This window comes from Uranotaenia lowii, chromosome 2 (assembly GCF_029784155.1).
Source record: "Uranotaenia lowii strain MFRU-FL chromosome 2, ASM2978415v1, whole genome shotgun sequence".
NCBI classification, from domain to species: Eukaryota; Metazoa; Arthropoda; class Insecta; order Diptera; family Culicidae; genus Uranotaenia; species Uranotaenia lowii.
The window spans coordinates 285,028,070-285,045,365 of NC_073692.1; the positions used below are offsets into that span (position 1 = coordinate 285,028,070).

General features: G+C 37.0%; 1 protein-coding gene across 12 annotated transcripts in view; it reads right to left on the reverse strand.

Moving 5' to 3' along the window:
• The window catches only part of LOC129748243 (mucin-2-like), a 578,750-nt gene that overhangs the window by 448,254 nt on the left and 113,200 nt on the right, over positions 1-17,296 (reverse strand). The window lies entirely within an intron of this gene.

Consider the following 17,296-nt stretch of genomic DNA (forward strand, 5'->3'; position numbering starts at 1 on the left):
AACATACCCCAAGCATTCGTGTAGTGAGCTGTGTATTGAAAGTCACTCCTCTAGGTTGGTGAGTAAAGTGAACTTTCTTTCTTATTACTTTTCACAACTAACATTCTCAAGAGTATATTGCACAGCAACAAATCGTTGACCAAGCATATATCTCAACCGTATCTGCATGCGTCCACCGTTTGTCGGTCTATCTGAGTAAAAAAAACTGCCGCTGTTCAACTTCTTGTGGTTCTATCATTTGCTCAGCTGTTAGTAAATCTCGTCGCTGAGCGGTGTAGTATTTGGCCAACCTCGGGGCACTTGCAAGTAGTGCGAAAGTGTGTGTCTCTGTTATTAGCGCACTTCAAAGGGTTGTGTTTCTTACACTTGCTAGCTTGTTAGTCAATCTCGATCGCTAGCGGTGAAGATTAGGCAAACGCAGCCAGCGCACATGAGTAGGTACGAAAGTATTGTTGCTTCCGTCAGTAGCACACATTGTTGGAACTAGCGTGTGCTGGTTTTAATGGTGACTCGTCACTTGTATTCTTGATAGTCGTACACAGTGCAACATAAACTTGAAAATTGTTCTTTTTGGAAAGCAATGATTTTTCTTTTGTTTTAAAATTAGATTTTTATTAGATTTTTTTTTTGTGCGTTTAATATTATGTAATCAATTTTTTTTTTTTATTTCAAGCGCTTTAAATTACATTATCTTTAATTTCGTACACACACATTATTTAGGTTTGTCTTTGTCCTTAAAATTTAATTTGAGTTGCGATTTTGACATTGAACCCTTTTAAATAACGCTTTTAATTAAATAGTTCTCATCTCCGTACATACATATAATTTAAGATAGCTTAGGGTTTTTTTAATTAAATTTTTGTTCCTCTTTTCATAACAGTCTTTCCTTTTTAATATTTATTGTGTTGTTTTCTTAAATAATCCTAGTTTTAGTTGTGCATTTATTAAAAATAAATTTATAAGTCTCTTATTTCTTAATTTTAATAATTTCTAGCTTTAGTTGTGCGTTTCATCAAACGAGTTAGTTCCTTTTAGCTTTTAATCGTTGTATTATGGCGATGGCGAACATGGAATGTGATGACGAAGTTATCTGTATAGAGTGTAATAATACTGAAAATAATCTTGATAAAATACTTACTTGTGCATATTGTTTCAAGAGCGTTCATCTTCGGTGCAAAAATTTGATTGGCAGTGCAGCTCGCAAAATGAAAGCGCAGCAATACTTTTGCGATGCCAACTGTGCATGTATTTACGCCAAAATAATAAGTTTACGGAAAGATCATGAAACTATTATCGAAAATATCCATACTAAAATTGAAACGACCGTTTATAATGTGGTTTCACATGAATTGACCTCAATCAAAACAGATATGAGATCAGTTACTACTGCGATAGAGGCTTCGCAGGAATTTTTGTCCACGAAATTCGATGAAATTCAGACTGATTTCAAAGACATAAAACTCCGAAACGATGCTCTTGAAAAAGAAGTAACTGACCTCAAATCTAAACATTCAAATCTTTCTAATCAGGTCCTTAAATTAGAAGTAAACCTCGACCGATTTAACCGGGAAGCTGTTTCTAAAAACCTCATGATCTTCGGAATGCCATACAAAAATGGAGAAAATACACAAGAACTTGTACGCAAAACATGTGGCACTTTTGGCTACGAGCTTAAAACTGAGTCCATTTTAAACGCTGTTAGGTTAATATCCTCGAACAAACCCAATGAAAAGTGTCCACCGATCAAAGTTTTATTAAAAGATACAGTCATAAAAGAAGAAATTTTTAGTAAAAAAAAATTTTTTGGGAAACTTGCCTCTTCTTCAATAGATCCTTTATTAGTAGTTGATGGTAAAGCGCTTAACGTCACAATAAGGGATGAATTGACGCCCTTATCTATGGAAATTCTAACTGAATTGCGCGAATATCAAGATTTAATTGGAGCCAAATACATCTGGCCCGGAAGAAATGGTGCCATTCTGGTCAAACAAACAGAAAATTCAAAACCTGATATAATTAAAACTAAACTCGAAATGAATCGTTATATGAGCATGCATGTCACTCAGCAAGGAAATAACACATCTACGATTCCAAATGAAAGTCCTTCACCCAAACGAAAAAGGAACAATGCTGATCCACGATCAAAATAAGATCTTAAATCTACAACTGTTTGAAACTTTTATATATTTTATTCAATGGATAGTTTAATTAATAGATACCACGAAAATGTAGAAGATTTTAATTTAAGTAGTTTTAATAATGATTCAAGATCCTTTAGAATTTTGCAATGGAATGTACGTAGTATGAATAATTTAGATAAATTTGATTGCATATTACAAACTATTGATCATTTTAATGTTTGTATCGATGTTATTGTTATTTGTGAAACTTGGCTTGGTAAAGATAACTGTTGTATTTACAACATTCCGGGATATACATCTATTTTCTCTTGCCGTGATCAACCATATGGAGGCCTAGCTATGTATATAAAAACAAATTTGAATTTTAAAACTACTGAAAATATAACTTTTGATGGCTTTCACCGAATAAGTGTCGAAATCTGTACAAGTGGTCAAGTAATTTGTGTTCATGGCGTATATAGACCCCCTGCATTTTCGTTTAACAAGTTTTGTGATCAAATTGAATCTCTTCTAACGTCTGTTGCTGATAATCACTCCTGCTTTATTGTAGGTGATTTAAACGTTCCTGTGAATCTGGTTAATTTGAATACCGTAGCAAAATATAGATCTATCTTAGAATCTTTTGGATACGCTTGTACAAACACATTTCCTACTAGGCCAACAACTCGGAATATTCTAGATCACGTAATATCGAAGCAAATTGACTTAGATCGATTGAAAAATGATACAATCTTTTTTGATGTTAGTGACCATCTACAAATACTCACGTCCTTCAATTTATTAGGTGATAAAAATGTAACAATTCTAAGAAAAGAGATAGTTGACTACGCTAAACTAAACAGCTTATTTGTGAATTATTTAAACAGTATTCAACTACCAGAAAGTGTTGATGAAGGCCTACAAGAAATCACATCAACTTACAATCGCTTTGTGAAAGTTTCTACTCGTACACTTAATAAAAGGGTAAAACTTAAAGGTAATTGCTGTCCGTGGATGACATTTGACCTGTGGACACTCATCTAAATAAAAGATAATTATTTAAAACGATCAAAAAAGCATCCTAATGATAACAATTTGAAAGAGATGTTAATTCATTTAAATAAAAAAGTGAGTGCAAAAAAACAAGAATGTAAAAGGCTCTATTACGAGCGCTTATTAAATAATTCTCCGCATTCTAAGCTCTGGAAAAACATAAATACGCTCTTAGGTAAATCTAAAACGACTTCCTCAATCAACCTTTCAGATGAAAGAGGTGTTATAACCAATAGTACACAGATTTGTGAGAAATTTAACAAACATTTTTCCACAATTGGAAAGAACCTGGCTAAAGAGATTCCAATAGACACTGAAAATGATCATTTGTCTCATATCGCACAGGTAGAAAATACAATCTTCTTACGACCCGCTAATGTAAACGAGGTTCGATTAGTTATTTTTTCACTTAAAAATAAAAAGGGTCATGGACCAGATGGCTTCCCTGTTAATGTCCTAAAAAACAACCATGAAACATTCTCGTACATACTCACACAATATTTTAACCAAATATTAGAGTCAGGAGTTTTCCCGAACTGTCTAAAAATTGCGAAAGTTATCCCTGTTTTTAAGGCTGGCGATTCGCTTGACGTCAATAACTATCGTCCTATCTCGACCTTAAGCGTTTTTAGTAAAGTGTTCGAGAAGCTTCTTGTTAATAGGATTGTAGACTTTCTAAATCAGAACAATATACTCTATAAACTGCAATATGGATTTAGATCAGGCTCGAGCACTCAAATTGCCATCTCAGAATTAGTGGAATCTATCATATGTAAAATAGAGTCAAAAAATGTTGTTGGGGCATTGTTTTTGGATCTCAAAAAAGCTTTCGACACTCTAAATCATGACATATTATTGTCCAAATTGCATAAATACGGGATAAGAGGAACAGCAAATAATATCCTTCGTAGCTACCTAGAAGATCGCAAGCAGTTTGTGGCTATTGAAAATACAAGAAGCGAATTAAGAAATATTGATATCGGTGTACCACAAGGGAGTAATATCGGGCCATTACTTTTCCTCTTATATGTAAATGATTTATGTAACCTTCAACTTAAAGGCACAGCACGTTTATTTGCCGATGATACAGCAATTTTTTATTCAGAAACTTCACCTGATATTATAATTCAGCACATTGAAGACGACCTAAAACTGCTTTCAAAATATTTCAATTCAAACCTACTTTCACTTAATTATACAAAAACCAAATACATGTTGTTTCGTTCTTCACATAAAAAACTGCCTCGTACTAATGACCCAGCTATGAATGGTAATACGATTGAGAGAGTTAGTTGTTTCAAATACTTAGGAATTTACTTAGATGAAACTCTTTCATGGAATCGTCAAATTGAACACCTGGAAAAAAATTACTCCTCTTTGCGGTGTTCTTTGGAAACTGAGAAATTTTGTTCCCCAACATGTTCTCTTTAAATTTTATTTTGCGTTTATTCACTCTCATTTGAACTACCTTGTTATGATATGGGGAAGAGCTTCTTTGTCTCACTTACAGAAACTTCAAACGCTCCAGAATAGATGCTTGAAAAACATCTTAAAACTCCCTTTGTTATTCCCTACCTTTCAGCTATACTCTTTAAGAACGCATAACGTTCTTCCAATATCTGAACTCTGTGATTTGCAAACTGTTATATATATCTATGATAATCTACACTCAACTGAAAATATTCAAAACCTCCATTTTACTACGGGGTTGCGAACTCATAACACTCGCCAGTCAGATTTCTTGCAACGAAGCCGATCCACAACATCATTAGGGCAAAAAAGAATTTCGTTTATTGGACCTACTAAATACAACACCTTACCAACTGATATTAAAAACATAACCAATCGTTCCATGTTCAAAACCAAAGTGATACAGCTTTTGAAAGAAAAATTGAACCATTAAAACAGTCGATCATCAACCAGTCTTTGTTTTGCTTACCTTTTGCATATTTGTAGCGTTAATTTCTAATATTATTATTCTTTAAAAAATTGTAGTTTGTATTTTTATCTTATTAAATTATTGAACATAACTTGATAAAATTAGTAAATATAATTAGTGTAATAGTAAATATAGTATAATGAATCTCTTCAAAGGAAATTATTTTCCATTGAGATTCATATTGTTGTCAATTTAGTTAAATAATACATTTCCTCGCACGACATTAAACAATTTTGTGTTCTCAGCATGATTAAAATTTGCTCGCGTTAACTTTTATTATTCATTGCTGCCAGACATGCTGAGAACAGTAGCGTCCATTACCAGGGGGCTCAATTGAGCCTTTTGGTGTGGGGGAGTGTGGTGGGCCGCTACAAAAAAAAAAAAAAAAAAAAGGGGAATCTCACCTCAATCTGTGGTACAGAGCAACAATGTTACTCGTGTTTTTCTGATAGGAAATTTGAACATCGAAAAACATTTGCATTAAGTTGAAAACATTACATTCAACTTTAGTTTTTTGGAGTAACAAACAATACCTACCTACCTAAGGGTCCAGCGCCGATTGACCGGCGCATAGGGCTGAGAAAAAAGATCTCCACTGCTGGCGATCCGGAGCCAGCGTCTTCACTTGCTGCCAGCCAAGGTTCTCGTCAACTGTGCGGATTTCAGCGGCTAGACTTCGCCGCCACGAGCTTTTGGGCCTGCCTCTTCTTCGATGCCCATCTGAATTCCAGTCAAGCGCCTCTCTGCAAATCTCGTTTTCATCTCTTCGCAGCGTGTGCCCAATCCATCTCCACTTACGTTCCCGAATCTCGATTTCTAGCGCCTTTTGATGACACCGGCGATGAAGTTCAACGTTTGAGATCCAGTTGCCAGGCCACCTAGCGCGGATGATGTTCCGCAGGCATTGATTCACAAAAACTTGCAGTTTTCGCGTCGTCACCGCATATAAGCACCAAGTTTCACACCCGTACAGCAATACGGATTTGACGTTTGAGTTGAAGATTCGGATCTTAGTTCGTAGAGAGATCTGGCGTGACCGCCAGATGTTTCGGAGACTCGCAAACGCAAATCGGGCTTTTCTGATCCGGGTTTCGATGTCCTTCTTGGTACCACCATCAGGCGTAATCTGGCTACCAAGATACTGGAAGCACTCCACTGTCTCAACCTGTTGTCCAGCTACCACGACTTTAGTAAGGCATTTGATCGCATAGACATACCAATGCTTCTTTTCAAATTACAAAAAATTGGAATAAAATCTAAACTCCTGAAATGGCTTGAATCATACCTGACGAATCGCCAACAAATAATAAATTTCAATGGAAAGAAATCGCTCCCTATTCAAGTCACTTCAGGAGTTCCGCAAGGATCTCATTTAGGACCTCTACTTTTCATACTTTATGTAAACGACATTTCCTTTATTCTCAAAAATCTCAAAATGCTCATTTATGCCGACGACATGAAGCTCTATTTGGAAATAAGAAATGAAGAAGACATCAGCATATTCCAGAATGAAATTCACATTTTCTACCAGTGGTGCAAAAAAAGCCTTCTGAAGCTCAATGTAAAAAAATGCAATTTAATATCATTTAGCAGAAAAAGAACAACACCAAACATCACAATTACATTAGGAGATCAGAATGTAGACAAATGTGAACGAGTTAGGGATTTAGGAATTATCTTAGACTCTAAACTTACTTTCACAGACCATTACAATACTATCATCCATAGGGCAAATAACATGCTGGGCTTTATTAAGCGCTTTTGCTTTAATTTTCAAGACCCATACACAATAAAAACACTATATATTGCCTATGTAAGGTCTTTACTGGAATATTGCAGCGTTGTTTGGTCCCCTTATTCAATTTCACACGAAGAAAGAATAGAATCAGTACAAAAGCAATTTCTACTATATGCTCTTCGTAAATTAGGTTGGACATCATTTCCACTTCCATCATATAAAGCGCGCTGCATGCTCATTGACATACAAACACTAAAAGAACGCCGTGAATATGCAATGGTTTCATTTGTAAACGATATTGTTTCGCAGCGTATTGACTCAAAAGAAATTCTATCAAAATTAAACTTTTATGCACCTTCTCGGCAACTCCGAAATCGAAATTTATTTTTCATTAATCACTATCGCACAAACTACGCGAAAAACGGGCCAATAAATCGCATGATGGCCTCTTACAATCAACACTGCGAAACCATTGACTTTACAATGTCTCGGCAAAAACTCAAACAATATTTTAATCGAAGAAATCTAAACTCTTAAGTAGAAATTGTAAAGCAGACACTGCTTAAACCTATTCTTAAGGAAATTCACATGTAAATCAAACTATGTAGTCTACGTTACGGTTGACGAAATAAATAAACATAAACATAAATTGGAACGATTTTCTGTATTGATTTCCATCGACTTGGTCTTTCCGACATTGATTTTGAGACCTGCTGCCTTGGAGCTTTCGGTGAGGTCGTCGAGTTTGCTCTGCATGTCTTGTTGTGGTTGGGCGAGCAAAACAATATCGTCTGCCAGGTCAAGGTCGTTCAGTTGCTCCATGGTTGAAGGATTCCACGGCAATCCTCGGTTTGGTCTACAGTCAATCGATCCAGTCAAGATCTCATCCATTACGATGAGAAAAAGCAGCGGTGACAAAATACATCCTTGTCTCACTCCAGCAGTTACCGGGATTGGTTCGGACAAGACACCGTCGTGCAAGACCTTGCACGAAAATGCCTCGTATTGTGCTTCGATGAGATGGACTAGTTTCTCTGGGACCCCTCGTCGTCTAAGAGCAGCCCAGATGTTTTCGTGGTTCAGTCGGTCAAATGCTTTTTCGAAATCAACGAACACCAGCAGAAGAGAGTCCTGGAATTCGTTGATTCGTTCCAGTATGATTCGTAGCGTTGTGATGTGGTCCACACATGATCGTCCGGATCGGAATCCAGCTTGTTGCCGTCGGAGTGTAGCGTCGATTTTCTCCTGGATCCTGTTCAGGATCACTTTGCAAAGTACTTTGAGGGTTGTACAGATCAAAGTTATGCCACGCCAGTTACCGCACTCTGTTAGGTCTCCTTTCTTTGGGACCTTTACGAGGATACCCTGCATCCAGTCGGCCGGGAATGTTGCAGTATCCCAAATGTCAGCGAAAAGACGGTGCAACATTTGTGCTGACAAGGCAGGGTCGGCTTTGAGCATTTCAGCAGGAATGCAATCGTTTCCAGGCGCTTTGTTGGATTTCATGTCCTTGATTGCCGCTTCTATTTCAGCCAGCGAGGGCGCTTCCGAGTTGACGCCATTAATGCGACTTACTGTGGGCGCCTCGAGCTGCGGGTTCTGTTGGCCATTGCTATTTGTAACTCGGAAAAGTTGATCAAAATGCTCAGTCCAACGCTTGAGCTGATCTGTTCGATCTGTCAACAGCTGACCTGCTCGGTATTTCAGCGGCATTCTTGCATTAGTCCTTGCACCACTAAGGCGGCGAGAAATATCATATAATAATCGGATATCTCCAATGGCGGCGGCTCTTTCTCCCTCTTCGGCTAGGGAGTTTGTCCAGGCTCTCTTGTCTCGTCTACAAGCTCGTTTAAAACTGCCTTTTCAAGCTCCGCATATCGTAAGCGGGCGGCTGCTTTGGCTGACCCGGTACATGCCTGCTCAATTCCAACTTTCGCCTTTCTCCGATCATCGATCATCCTCCAGGTTTCATCCGACATCCATTCACTTCGTCTTCCACAAACTTTACCGAGAGTACCATGGCTCGTCGTGATAAAGGCATTCTTGATTCCACACCACTGTTCTTGGACTGTTCCGTCTGTCGACAGCTCCGAGGCTCGGGATTCTAGCTGTTCACCTCTGGATTCTCCAACCGGCGGACGTCGTATCGACACCCGACTTTCTCCTCGCGCCGTTGGACACGGACAACTCTCAGTCGTATCTCGCCAAGGACGAGGTGATGGTCAGATGCAATATCTGCGCTTCGTTTGTTGCGGACATCAAGGAGGCTCCTTCTCCATTTTCGGCTGATGCAGATGTGGTCAATTTGATTTTCTGTTAGGCCATCTCGGGATACCCAAGTGACCTTATGTGCTGGTCGATGGGGGAAGAGCGATCCACCGATCACCATGTTGTTGTTGCCACAAAATTCTACAAACAGCTCTCCGTTTTCGCTCATCTGTCCTAAGCCATGGCGCCCCATGATGCGCTCAAAGTCCTGATTATCGGAGCCAATCTTTGCGTTGAAGTCGCCTAAGTGCATTTGAATGTCACCCTTCGGAATTCTCTCAACCACGCTGTTCAATTGACTGTAAAACTGCTCTTTCTCCTGCAAATCGGCAACGTCAGTTGGCGCATAACACTGGACCATTGTAAGGTTTCCAACCCGGGTTCTGAATCTGGCTACGATTATTCTTTCGTTGATCGGTTCCCATCTTATGAGTACCGCATGGGCCTGCGGGCTTAATAGGAAACCAACTCCTCGTTCCCGAGTAGCGTGTTCTCCTCGTACGTATGCCAGAGTAAAGCAGTACTTGCCCGGACTGTGTCTTGTGTTCTCCAGTGTTAGGCCAACGGACTTCGCTCAGTCCCAATATCTCTAGCTTGAGGCGGCTAGCTTCTCTAGCAAGTTGAGTCAGCTTACCTGGCTGGGCAAGGGTCAAAACACTCCAAATTCCAATTCTAGTCCGTGTTTTCATGCTAAAAGTCGTTGCCAAAGTTCCAATTCGGTTATTTCTTCTCTCAGTTTCCGTAACAATACAAGATAACAGGATCTCTTATAGAGAAAGAATTGAATTCTGAGTTAAAAGTTGAAGGCTGTAATTTCAAAGCATTGATAGCCGTCGGGATGTTTCAATGGGGGATTAGAAAATTGTACGTGCATTATCTGGAAAAACTTAGAAACAAATCCCACGGATGCAGCTATTTAGTTACTAAATCTAAGGTTTTTCAGTTTTATACCATCATGTTTTATTAGCCAATTTTTTACTTTTAAGTTATATGCTGGTTATCAATGTGTTCAATTCAACCATCCAGTCCATGATATCTAAGAAATTCTAAATCTAAAAAAAATCAGCAAGTACATACATAAATTTCATTTCTTTCTAAAGCAACGAAAACTACACCAATTAGGCGTTATCAGGCGACATCTTATTCGGACCTAAAGGGTGATACGGTCAAAATTTGGTCAAGGGATAACGCATGTAAATCGGTGAAATCGTTTATTTAAAAAAACAAATTAAATTTCTTTTTCAAGTTTAATCAATATAAAATTTAGGAAAAATATTCAGTTAGGCTTTCGCTTTTCCAAATCCGAATTGCCGCTTGAACTGCTGCTCGTCCTTACCAGTTTTTTTTTGGCCTTCTTTAGGTTCCGCTTGAGAATAGCCCAGTATTTCTCAATTGGGCGGAGCTCAGGCGTGTTGAGAGGGTTCTTGTTCTTGGGAACCACCTGCACGTTGTTGGCGGCGTACCACTCCATGGCCTTTTAACCGTAATTGCAAGATGCTAAATCTGGCCAAAACAGTACGGAACAACCGTGTTTCTTCAGGAAAGGCAGCAGACGTTTATTCAAACACTCTTTCACGTAAATTTCTTGGTTGACAGTCCCGGAAGCTATGAAAATGCTGCTTTTCAAGCCACAGGTACAGATGGCTTTCCAAACCAGATATTTCTTTGCGAACTTTGACAGTTTCATGTGCTTGAAAATATCTGCTACCTTTCCTCTTGCTTTTGCCGTATAAAACTCCTGTCCCGGAAGCTGCTTGTTGTCATAATAGTACATAATAGTTCATCCGGGACATTCAGAAAAATTGGAAATAAAGTTTGTCTTTTCAGTAGATTTCTGGTGATTTTCGAATGAAATATTAGGTTTTCCCATACAAATTTCCATACAAAAAAGAGTTGTACTTATTGAGGTTTGGACGGTTTAAAAAAATTTATTATTGAGATTTCTATACAAAGTTGCAGTGGTCTAATCTACATATCTCCCTCCTCCCAGAACTACTCTTTATTTTAGCTCGAAGTATCTCGTGATCTTCTAAGGACCTGTTTGGAATTTCGTCACGTTTTAAGTTTGATGAATGTTTTATGCGTTGGCCAATGTTTAAAATTGAAGTTATAGATTTCATGGCAACTCTGTACCAGTCCCGCAAAGTTGTTGATTCGAGACCCGCTGTTTTGATCCAAGAGCTATCGTGTCAGTGAATATCAAGTAGCGAAGCTGCAGCAGAAGGAATAAATGGCAGTGATAAGTACGCGTGAACTTGTTTTAGGGCAGCCTCCCAGTGCTGGCCGTGGCTACGGAGAAGAAAGAAGGGCTTTTTGCTTAATATTTATTTATAATATCCCTGGATCGCAAGCAAGCTGACTGACCTGATCTGAAATCAAGTTTCGTTACTTAAGAAGCATTGATGGACATCGAGGTGGTCGTCTTTGGAGAGGGGCGCCAGCAAAAGTGCGCTTCGGTAAAACGATTCCTGGCCAGGGCAGGATGCGAAAACCGTTATCAACGGTCCGCGGAATCACGCTGCTCAGTAAAGATACCGTTTGATCAACGCCGCAGCCATTGATGGGACTAATGCATCAAATCGTGTTAGAGGGGATTTGAGGACATTGTTAGCTAAGAACTTCTTAAGATATCGCTAGGATGCTTATTCGTGTTTGTAAAATTGTTTTATCGATTCCAATTTAAGGTTGTTGTTTAAGGTTGTCAGATTTTTTTCAGCACGTATCCAGGCCGGACAAATTCAGGCAATGTTATACAAAAACCTGGAAAAATCCGGGCACTTGATCTCAGAGCTGACGATCAAAAATCCGTGCAATATCCGGGCAAATTTGTCAAAACCCAGAAACTACTCAACAAACATAAAAAAAAAATTGAAAAAGAATTTTCAAAACTCATCGACAAAATTTAATTCGTATTTTAGGCTTCCAAAAAATCCATTCATAATAATTTTTAAGAAACTTACTCAACAGATTTCGTTTTACGGGTATAGGGGGGATAAGGGCATAATGGCAACCTTGAGGAAGACGCTTATTTAACCATACAGAAAAGCTATAATATGTGACCTATATCATTGTTTCTTGTTCAGACACTAAAAAAGTCTATTTTCTCAATGGATTATACTTGAAAACGTAGATAAAAACGTTTAAAAATTCATTTTAAAAAATTTTGCCGAAAGCTGAAAATCAGTCACTGTATAGGCATAATGAGAACCCCCACTGGGGCAGTATAAGCACAATGAGCGTTTTCTGCCGTGGAATCTAGCAGCGCATTTCACTCGATGAAATCAACTGAATAATAGAGCTACAGTTTGACTCGTTTCGTCTGACGATTTGGCCTGTTGGTTAGATGTCGGAGAGGTAATCAGTAGGCTCGAGTACGATACCTGTTTGAGGTGATGTTTTTTTCATTTGCCATTCATGATTGATGCATTTCACACCAAACGGTGAGGTGTAGATCCATCAAACGAAGCAATACTAAAATAATGTATGACTTTTTGTAGAACACAAGCAATTCACACACACTCATACATTATGTTTTTGGTGCTTTGCATCACCCGCCAAAAAGTTACTAGTCATAAAATGTAACAATCAAAATAATTGATCATGATTGTTAAATGAAAAAAAAATCTCCTCGAACAGGAATCGAACTCCAGCCTACTGATTACCTCTCCGACATCTAACCAATAGGCAAAATCGTCAGATGTAAGCTAGGCATCATTCAGTTGACTACATCGAGTTGAATTCGCTGCTAAATGCTACGGCATAAAATGCTCATCATACCCCGATTAATTGTGCTATATTTCCCCCGAGTCAACAAGTAAAAGTAAAAACGTGTTTTAAAATTGATTATAGTGAAAAACCAAAAATTTAATTATGGTGAAAATTGAGGAACAATTTGTTCATCATGTTGAAGTGCGTACGTTAAAGATTAAGATGATTCAACGATCATAAAAGCTTATTTTCCAGTGCTCAAAAATTATAATATTTTCGTCAGTTGAGAACCGAGGAGGTTTTTCTTAAATATTTGTGTAAAAATGATAAGGAGATTCCTTTTTTGCAGAAAAATTAATACTATAGGAAGTACGGAACTAATCCTCATGAAAATTTATTTCAGAAAATACTTACTTTTGTAGAAAAGTGGAGTGCTTATTATGCCCCGGGTGCTCTTTATGCCCTTATCTAACCTAATTATCAATTAGTCCAATCAACAGCTTTCAAAAGAAATAAAAAGAAGGTTCGAAAATAACACCATACATCATACTTTCTATGTTGTTTTAAAACCATTTTTGTATGAACTTATCTTAAATAAGTTAAAATAGTCTAGTAATAAGTTCAAATAGTCAGTTTCATACAAAATTTTCAAAATTTACAAAAGAGTCCAAAACACCAAATAATACTTTTTGCCACCTAATTGTATGGAACTGCCCCATAGTAGAATGGTGACAAATTTTAACAAAAACATGCTTTGGCCAACTAATCCTGGGGTAAATCGGGACATGCCCATAAATGCGCTAAGAATCCTCCAAGATTGTGAAAAATAATGTAAAACTGAAAAAAATTACTTTTAGCTGTCGCTGAAAATCCAAAATTTATTAGATTTTTTTTTGCCCCTGGAGCTAGACTTCATCAGTAAAATTTCTCAAAATATCAAAGAAGCCAAAGCCCAAAGCCCAAAGCCCAAAAAATATCTGCAACGCGAAAAACTATGCCTTATTTGCGTTTTAATGATGCAGGTTGGAATAAGCGCACTTTAAATGTTGTACAGTTCTTAAGTAGAGTGTTCATTTCCCGGCCATATTAGCGTTCCTGACAATCTGACGATCCTTTTCCCGGGAATTCCCGGGATTCCGGGAAAATTGAAAATGTAGATTTCAACATAGAGATCTTAATCCTCTACTGCTTATGAATTCTTATCAATATCGTATTATTAAATTTAAAGTTGAACCTAGTATTGCAAAATATTTCAAACTTTCTAATGCGTCAAAAATTCAATAATCAAACCAAAGACCCAAAAACAAAGTACTTTAACCCAAAAACCGGTCTTATTCTAGCTGCAAAAATTTGAAATAATTTAGAAAGATTTCTCACTATCCGTAGAAGTTAGTTAGCTAGACTGTTATTAATCGAACATCGTATATTTTCAGATAACCATCCGTTTGTTTAACAATATGTCATTTCTTTGCTGATGATTTTGCTACTGTATCAGTACCCGAAACAGCCCGATTTTATCGTAGAAATTGCTTTTATTTTAAGCAGGATGGCACTTTCTAACTGGGATAGCATTTCTCAAATCGATCGATGCGCATTCTGGAATCGATATTGCGTACTGTTGGAAAAATTATCCAACCAACGAAATCGAGTGTCCAGTCAGTATGGTCAGTGGTAGAACTATCATTTTCCTTACTCAATATGATTCATTTTTCCAATTTAGATCGTGTAAATTTGTAGTAATTTAGAACATTTTACTGGCTTCGGGAATTCCCGGGATTTTTTTTAGCGTTTCCCGGGATTCGGGAATTCCCGAATTTTTCTAACTCCTGGGAAATCCCGGGTAGGACACTCTATTCTTAAGTTAATGAATTTCTAAAAAAACCAACTGTTCTTATTCATCCTATTCGGAAGGTGAAAAAAAAATTCGGTTTGAAATTTGTTTGTTGAAAACCCTTAATTCCCTTTATTTCATTTGAATCAGTTTGGTTCAGGTCCACGAAATATACCATCTTAAAACAATCGGGTGCTAAAAGGCATGCATTTGACAGAAATATTAAAGAAAATGGTCCTTTTTTTTCCTTTATTGACCAAACTATGTACATATATTAAAGGCTCTTGATTCAGGATCATTCTGAGCCGAAGACTTTTTACAAACTAATTTTTAGTATTTCTACAAAATATAACCGATTAACTTTGAGTTATTATTTTTCGTTTGTAGTTCCAGGATGTTCCACGGTATTCCTTTTGTTCCGGGTATTCCGTCTTCATGTACATTCCGTGGGTTTTTCGTCAGTTTCCAGGTATTCGTTGAATGTTCTTGATTTATTTCATAATTTCAAGCCAGCACTCTTTAGAAATTCAAATATCAACTTCATTTTTTGCATATCCCTTTGCCCCAGAATATCTCTAATTGATGTATTAGAAGACTTAGATATTCTATTCAGAGAATCTATCAATTCTCCTCTATAGCGTTCATATTTTGAACAGTGCCACACAACATAATCTAAATCTTCGTAGTCTTTACCACAATCACAAATGTTCGTGTTTGACAGTCTGATCCGAAACAAATGAACTGCTAGTGGATAATGATTTCAGATAATCCGCGAGCAAATTTTTATGAAATTTCTTTCAAAAAACTGCTTATGAAACCATGATTTATTTTGGACTTGAGGTAAAATTGAGAAACAAAATCTTCCTAAGTCGCTACTACTCCACTTACTTTGCCACATAGACAATGCTATGGAATGTGCAATGGAATAAAGTTCAAAATGTTGGAAACCTCTACAATAAAGCAAGTCACTAATTGCTCCCTGCTTAGCAAGATGATCAGCTTTTTCATTCCCCAAAATTGCACAGTGGGATGGGATCCAGAACAATGATATTGTATATCCTAAATTATTCAGATTTAACAATGCTTTTTTAATTTTATATGAAAAAATACAAGTTGTAGAATTTGATTGACCTGACATGAGAGAAGACAGAGAACTCATACTATCTGAGCATTTAATGTATCTGGAAGGAGGCAAACTTTTAATGTATTCACACGAGTGATAAATAGCGATCATTTCAGCAACAATTATTGAACAAGGGGTCATTTATTTGAAACTTTGTGAAGAAGTCGTATGATACATTCCAAAACCAGCACCTTGAGCTGATACAGATCCATCAGTATATATAAAACAACCAGGATTGAAGCCTTCGAAAATACTGTGAAATACTTGATTAAGTGCGTGTACCCTTGAGGCTATTGGAAACTTATCAACTTCTTTCTTGAAACTCAAATCTATTTTAGGGGAAAATTGTATTTCGTCAACTGAAAAATCAAACATGTTTTCCTCAGGACTGTTGTAAGTATCTATGGTAATAAAAACTTTATAGTTGTTAAAAAATTTTATCTCCGGATTTAACTCAAATAAAAAGTCTAACTTGTCGATTAATCTAATGTTTCTGGTCTGGAATCTAAACAACTGACAAAGATTAAGCTCCAAAAAATTAAGTTCGAGTGGAATCACTCCTGCGATTACTTCTAAACTCATGGTATGAGTGGACATAAGGCTTCCTAGAGCTATTCTCAAACAGCGAAATTGGATACGAGCTAATTTTTGTAAATGGCAGTTAGCAGCACTAGAAAAGCAAAAACATCCATACTGTAAGATAGATAAAATCGTAGTTTTATACAGTGTAATTAAATCAAGAAGATGCGCGCCCCACCATGATCCCGTTATTGTTTTGAGAAATTTGATTCGCGTTTGACATTTTTTAACTACATAGTCAACATGTTTACGCCATAGCAGTTTTGTATCAAACCATATACCCAAATATTTCACTGAAAAGGACCTTTCAAATTGACTTCCTTTTATATTTAAGGATATATTAAGTGAATTTTTTTTTCCTAGAAAATATCATCATTTCTGATTTTTGTGCTGAAAATTCAATACCTAAGTTGTCTGCCCAACTGCTCAGATTATTTAACGTAAGCTGTAATTTTTCTTCAGAATCTTTGATGTTCTTGCCAGGTTTATATATGACGCTATCATCAGCAAATTGTATCATGTTAACCCCCGAATGTAAACAAGAATCTATATCACTCACAAAAAAATTATATAAAAATGGACTCAATGTTGATCCTTGTGGTAGGCCTAAAAAGCTTGTCCTCTGACATTTGAATTTACTGTTAATGTAAAAATGCATTTCTTTTCTTTTCATCAGGTTATGCAAGAAATCAACTAATTTGGATGGAACACCTTGGCTTGCTAACTTTTTGCAAAGAATCTCAATATTAACAGAATCATAGGCTCCTGTTATATCTAAAAATACCGCAGGTACATCTTCTTTCTTAACAAAACTAGTTTGTGTGTCTATAGTAAGTTCAGCTAAACAATCTTGAGTGCTCTTGCTTTTCCTAGAACCAAATTGTGTTTGAGACATAATATTATTCTTTTCTGCCCAATTTTCAAGTCTGTTCAATAA